Genomic DNA, 6,000 nt, shown 5'->3' on the forward strand with positions numbered 1-6,000 from the left:
GATGCTCGCAGCTCCGCCCGGTCACCTGTAGCATTTCCCCCCAGAATATTTGATCTGAATCAAATTATGTGGAATAATTACACACATGAAATGGACGTAGGACATTTCACAAAGACACCTGATGTGGAGTCTTAAAGGAACTGTTGTGTAAAACATGTGGGAGACTATTCCACGTGAGACAACATGCAATGCGTGGCTTAGATTCGATCTTGACTTAAACCCAGCCATTAAAGACATTCTGGGGACCTCTAGAAATTTGCATATGAATTCTTACATGGTGGTGGAATGTGTAATTCTCTTAGGTGTGATCATGGATGTGCACTTGCAAAGGAGAATGTCCTCTCTCTTTGGAGGTGCATACTGAAGTATCTAGGGGTGAAGTGTCCTCCTGTTTCAAGTGGTCAGGCAAACTGTGTGTGTAAAGTCTAGATGTGAGATAGTGCAGATGAGGCAGAATAACAACAGATCGTAGTGAGAGGTAGATGGATTTTTGCTGTTTCAAAATTTTGGAGACTTAACGATCTTCAAAATAAGGTTTAGTTGGGGAGGGGCCGTGGAATTGAAAGCATGAAGTCATGTTGTGTTAAAGAGAACAACTGCCACCAATCCTTGTGTCCTAAATACTGGAATGGGCTACACTTTATTTTTTAAACGAGTTGATTTTTTATTGTTGGAGGGAGAAAGGGAAAATCGATGTGTGAGTGACCATCGACGGGTTGCCTCTTGCACGCACCCTGGACGGGGACCAGGCCCGCCACCCAGGCACGACACCTGCCCGGGAATCCAGCCCGTGAGTGACTCCACGTTGCAGGATGATGCCCGGCTCTGAGCTACACCAGTCAGGGCGGGAAGGGGCTAGTTTTAAAGGGAAGGCGAAGGCTAGAGGCCAGAGTGAGTGTGAAGTCAGAGCGAGATAGTCTCTGAAACCTGGGGCCTCAAAGTAACGGTGCACGCGGTGAGAGAGCGGGTACCATACATACCTCGGAGAGGAGGGGACGGAAGGATGGAAAACCTGCCAGAGGATTGTCTACGTGCCGACACTTAAAACAGGTTTGGACCCAGACTTACTACCCGTGTGGCCAGAAAAATTAGGACTTATTTAAATGTGGTTTCAGGTTAGAAGTGAGTCCAGGCACTTAAAGAAACAAATGTTAATTCTTTCTTTTTTTTTTTAAGATAAAAAATTTTTTTTTTTTTAGAGAGCAGGGAAGGGAGGAAGAAAGAGCAGGAGAAACATCAGTGGGTGGTTGCCTCTCATGTGCCCCCAACAAGGGGACTTGGCTGCAACCCAGGCATGTGCCCTGACTGGGAATCGAACTGTGATTCTTTGGTTCACAGGCCTGTGCTCAATCCACTGAGCTACACCAGCCAGGGCACAAATGTGAATTCTTAAGAAAACACTTTTTAAACCTGATCTCTAGAACTTCACTGAACCTCAAATGTGATCAAAAACAGGTTCTTAGATGCATTACATTAAAAGATTCTGAAAGTCGAAGATGAAGAGAATATCGAAAGCAACAAGAGAAAAACAATTCCTTCGTTTCTAGGAAATAGGATTAAAAGTTGACTTGCCACTAGTAACAGTGGAGGCCAGAAGGCTGTGGATAAAATACTTAAAAAGCTTAAAGGAAAAATGTGTCTACCAAGACTTCTACATCCAGCAAAGAAGCTGTCTTTGAAAAATGAAGGTGAAATAAAGGCTTTCTCAGAACGAAACACAAAGGATCAGACAAAAAGCAAGTGATCTCGTGTAGTGATTGGAATCCACACCAGTAAAGGTGATTGTTACATATGACAGTGTAAGTGCATGTTTCCCTCTTAATTGTTTTAAAAAGCAACTGATTAAAACTATATATATTGTTGGGCCCATGCAGAAATGTAATATATGTATATTGAATTTGCTAATTTATATGGAGGTGAGTAGGAGCAAAGTTGTGTTAGCCTAAAAAAACTAGTTGGTACAATAATAATTACAACGGTGTGTTGTTGGGTTTGTAACATTAACAGAAGTTGAGGTATAACAACAACATCACAAAAATGAAATGGGAGTAGAGTTACATGAGTTATGTTCCTGTGCGGAATTAGCCTCGTGTAAATCTAGAGCTGATTTTAATGTGTAAGGTGAAACTTGGAGCAAGTGGGGAAAACCTAAAGTATAGCGAAAATCCATTATAGAAATTTAAGTATCTACTTTGAAAGATACTGAAAGCAAAATAAAGTTGCAGGCATTGATCAAACAAAGTAATAACATTAAGTAAGAATGGGTTAAGCAATCTCACCGAGCCGCAGCGAGTGCCAGGCTGGATAGAGAGACAGGGTCCAGTTGTATACCGTCTACAAAAGACACGCTTTACAGACCCCAAGGTACAAAGAGATGGAAAGCAGTGGGTGGAAAAAGGATGTGCTGCAAAGCAGCCCCCACATGAAGGCTGGAGTGGCGGTGCTGTAGGAGAGAAGTCTCCAAAAAGTGCTGTGGGGGACACGTTTTATAAGGACAACAGCATCAATGACATCCGGGAGATTCAACATTTCAAACACACTAACAGACACCGGGCTGTGGGAGAAATAGACAACACAACAGTAATGGTCGCAGATGGCAATATTCCGCGTCCGGTAATGGATAGAACGGCTAAACAAGGGCAGTGAGGCAAGATGAGCAGCTCTCTAAACCAGCCGGTCTGACATCTGCAGAAGACTTCCTCCAGAGAGTGCACGTTCTTCTCAAGTGCACGTAGAATGTTCTCCCAGGTAGATTGTGCACCAAACAATCAAACAAACCTCCGTAAGTTTAGGAGGATAAGAATAATGCTAAGTGTGCTCTTTATCAACAACGGGATAAACATTGAAATTGGTCTCAGGATAAAGTTCCTGATGGGAATGGTGAGTGGAGGGACTTGCGGGATGGCTGCCAGGGCTCTTCCGTTCTAACTGGTAGTTAGAAGTGTGGTAACCTTATCACCATTCACTATATATTTGTGTGATTTTTCTGTATCTTATTGTCTATATCTTAATTAAAAAGTTAAAATGCATTTTAAAAGTAGATAAGGACTTTATGCCAGTAAATTAGAAAATTTAAATGAAATTAACATTCTTAGAAAAACTGATGCAAGTTCTGACAAGTTTTAAAGTAATTGGGTCCATAATTTAAAAACCTGTTATTGCCGTGGCTGGTGAACAGCTCAGTGCCAGCCTGTGACCCCAGGTGTCCCCATTTCCATTCCCAGTCAGGGCACAGGCCTGGGCTGTGGGCCAGGTCCCCAGTAGGGGGCGTGCGAGGGGCAGCCAATTGATTATCCCCTCTCAGGTTCATGTTCCTCTCTCCCTCCCTTCTGTAAAAAAATAAAGTCTTTTTAAAAACCTTTTATTAAAAAGTACTCCATGCCCTGGCTGGTGTAGCTCAGTGGATTGAGCCCAGGCCTGCGAATCAGACAATCACAGTTCGATTCCCAGTCAGGGCACATGCCTGGGTTGCAGGCTGGTTCCCTGCAGGGGACGCACGAAAGGCAACCACACGTTGATGTTTCTCTCCCTCTCCCCTCTAAAAGATTTTTAAAAAGTACTTTAAGGACAAATGGCTTTATAAACTAATTCTAACCATATGAAGAAGAAATAATACTTAACCCAATTCCTTCCGAAGAAGAGTAAAAGTGAAATTACCAACTCATTTTTTATTCACTCCGACACAAGAAAACCCAATGGAAGCGTCTTACATAACATTTTCAACACAGTTTCTTTGCTGTCTCTGTCTACAGGGTGGGCAAAAATAGGCTGACAGTTACTCGTATGGAAACACATAAATACTACAATAATTAATACAAGAACAAACTTGTGCACTCAGTGAGCCGCTTTCACCCTCCCCGGTACTCATGTTCGTTCAGCGGACCTCAGTGTCCAGTGCCACCTCACCGTTCTGCCCCCTTCCTCTGCTTGCCGTGTTTACATCCCCTTTCCAGTCAGGGCAGACACCTGAGTTAGTGCCTGGCTGTTTTCGTGCTAATTTGCACAGAAAGTCAGCCAGCAGACCTCAGGAGCAGCTAATGTCACCCACTGGACTAGATTTATAAAGCTGCCTGTCATGACCGGGAATCCGATTCCTTTCCATCCTGCCCAATAAACTACCTGCACTGAAATAACAGCAGAATCTGGTCTTTGGAGGCAGATGTCTGCGTCTTGACATTTTCCGTTCTGGCATCAGTAGTCCCGACCGCTCTGGCGGTAGGAACCTAGTGTCTTCAGCCCAACCGCTAAACTCAACCCCTTCGGGAGCATTTCATGAAGGTTCTCAACATATATTTCTTGGAGGAATGTTTCAGCTGATCAGGAAATTTTCAGAAAGGGGTGTGTGTGTCTTGAGAGGCAAAGGAGAAGGGCAAGGTAGGTGAGAGGATGGATTTGGTGAACGGCCAAGGCCTTGGGGGCTGCGAGAAGGAGCCCGGCCCGAAGAACCTGCTGTGATGCAGTTTACGGGAGATGCCGCCCCTAGTGGGAGTCTGGTCATGCTTGCGATGTTACCGAAGGTGACAGTGGCACCTGGGTGGCTGGTCACCAGTGCTGTGTCCTGTACCCGGCAGGACCTCTCTCTTCCTGGAATTACAAAGGGACCTGAGCTCCTGCGTGATCTCAGGTGCGGCGTCCGCAGGGACCGGGCGAACGCTCGGGGCAGACGGCAGATGCCCTCCTGGGTCCAGGCTGCGCAGTATGCGGTCCGCCCGCCGAAGTGTGGGCGGGGCGAGGCCTGCCACTTCTTTGATTCCGAAGGTTCTGTTCCCCTTGAAGAAGCTGCTGAACCTGAAGTATGCGGTGCCCTCCTCTTCACCCTCTTCCAAATCTGCGCGGAGAGAGCATCCACGGGCAATCGGGGACAGGCTGTTGGATTAAAACGTGGTTGTGTGTCAGGCATGGTCCTCGAGCTCCCTGGGGCTCGGTCACACTAAGGAACCGAGGCTCAGTGGCTAAGAATCGCACTCAGGCCTGGGACCAGTGCGGGGCAGAACTCAGATCTCAGTTCAGTTAACGTGACTTCAGGTCCGTGCACGTAACCACGATGCCACCCTGCCTCTTGGCACAGGGTGTTACCACTGAATACCTGGTGTGGCTGTCTCTCGGGGCCATTCCTCCACATGACTGAAGAGTGAGTGTTAGGAAGGGTCCGTGGCGCCCACCAGCTCCCACTTCCTCCCAGCCTGCCCCGAGGCAGAGCAGCGGCCACCACTCCCGGGCGGAGGGGGGATGGGGCGGGGAGGGTGGTACAATCCTTGCCTGAGCGGGGACCCGGGGCCGGAGGGTCCACCAGGGCTCCGGGGCGGGGTGCTGGGTGCGGAGGACTGCTTCGTCGGGTGTGGGACAGGGACAGGGCCGTGCTCGCCGTTTCTGGGTCTGCGGCCTGTCTTGTGCTTCTTGCTGTGGACACAAGAAGGTCATCTCCCCAGGGGGGCCAGTGCCCGAGCAAGAGAGCTGTGCAGATGGGTGTGGCAGGAGGGCCTGGGCCGAAGCCCAGTATGACCTCAGCGCCCTCTGCCCCCAGGTGGCCCCACACCTCCAGGTCCCGTGGGAGGAAGATGAGAACAAGCTGTTTGGAAGAGGCTGGAAAAGCCCTGGAGACAGCGGCAACCTCAGGGCGATTTGGTGCAGTGCCTCCTTAGAGAGAAGCTGGGATGGGCAGGCATTGGAAAATGACAATGACGAGTGACAACAGGGCAGGCAAGGGTCGAGGGGGCTGAGTCCCCCATCGCCATCAGCACAAGGCCCCCAGCAGGACTGCAGCCCTCTCCCCATACGCCTGAGTGCAGGGAAGCCTCAAACTCCTGGTTCCTTTAGCGGCCAGTTCGGGACAAGGGAGAAAGGCAGATTTTCCTGTGCCTGGCAGAGGCTAGCCTCACAAAGGCCGTGCCTCTGAGTGTTGGGTCCCTCCATGTCTGCTGTCCCCTTTCCCACAGTGAGAGCTTCACCTGGGCACCTGGCCGCTGAGCCAAGGACCTGGCAGCAAACCAGGGCCTGCCC

This window comes from Artibeus jamaicensis, unplaced genomic scaffold, assembly GCF_021234435.1.
Source record: "Artibeus jamaicensis isolate MK-2021 breed Jamaican fruit bat unplaced genomic scaffold, CSHL_Jam_final scaffold_1689, whole genome shotgun sequence".
Taxonomy (NCBI): domain Eukaryota; kingdom Metazoa; phylum Chordata; class Mammalia; order Chiroptera; family Phyllostomidae; genus Artibeus; species Artibeus jamaicensis.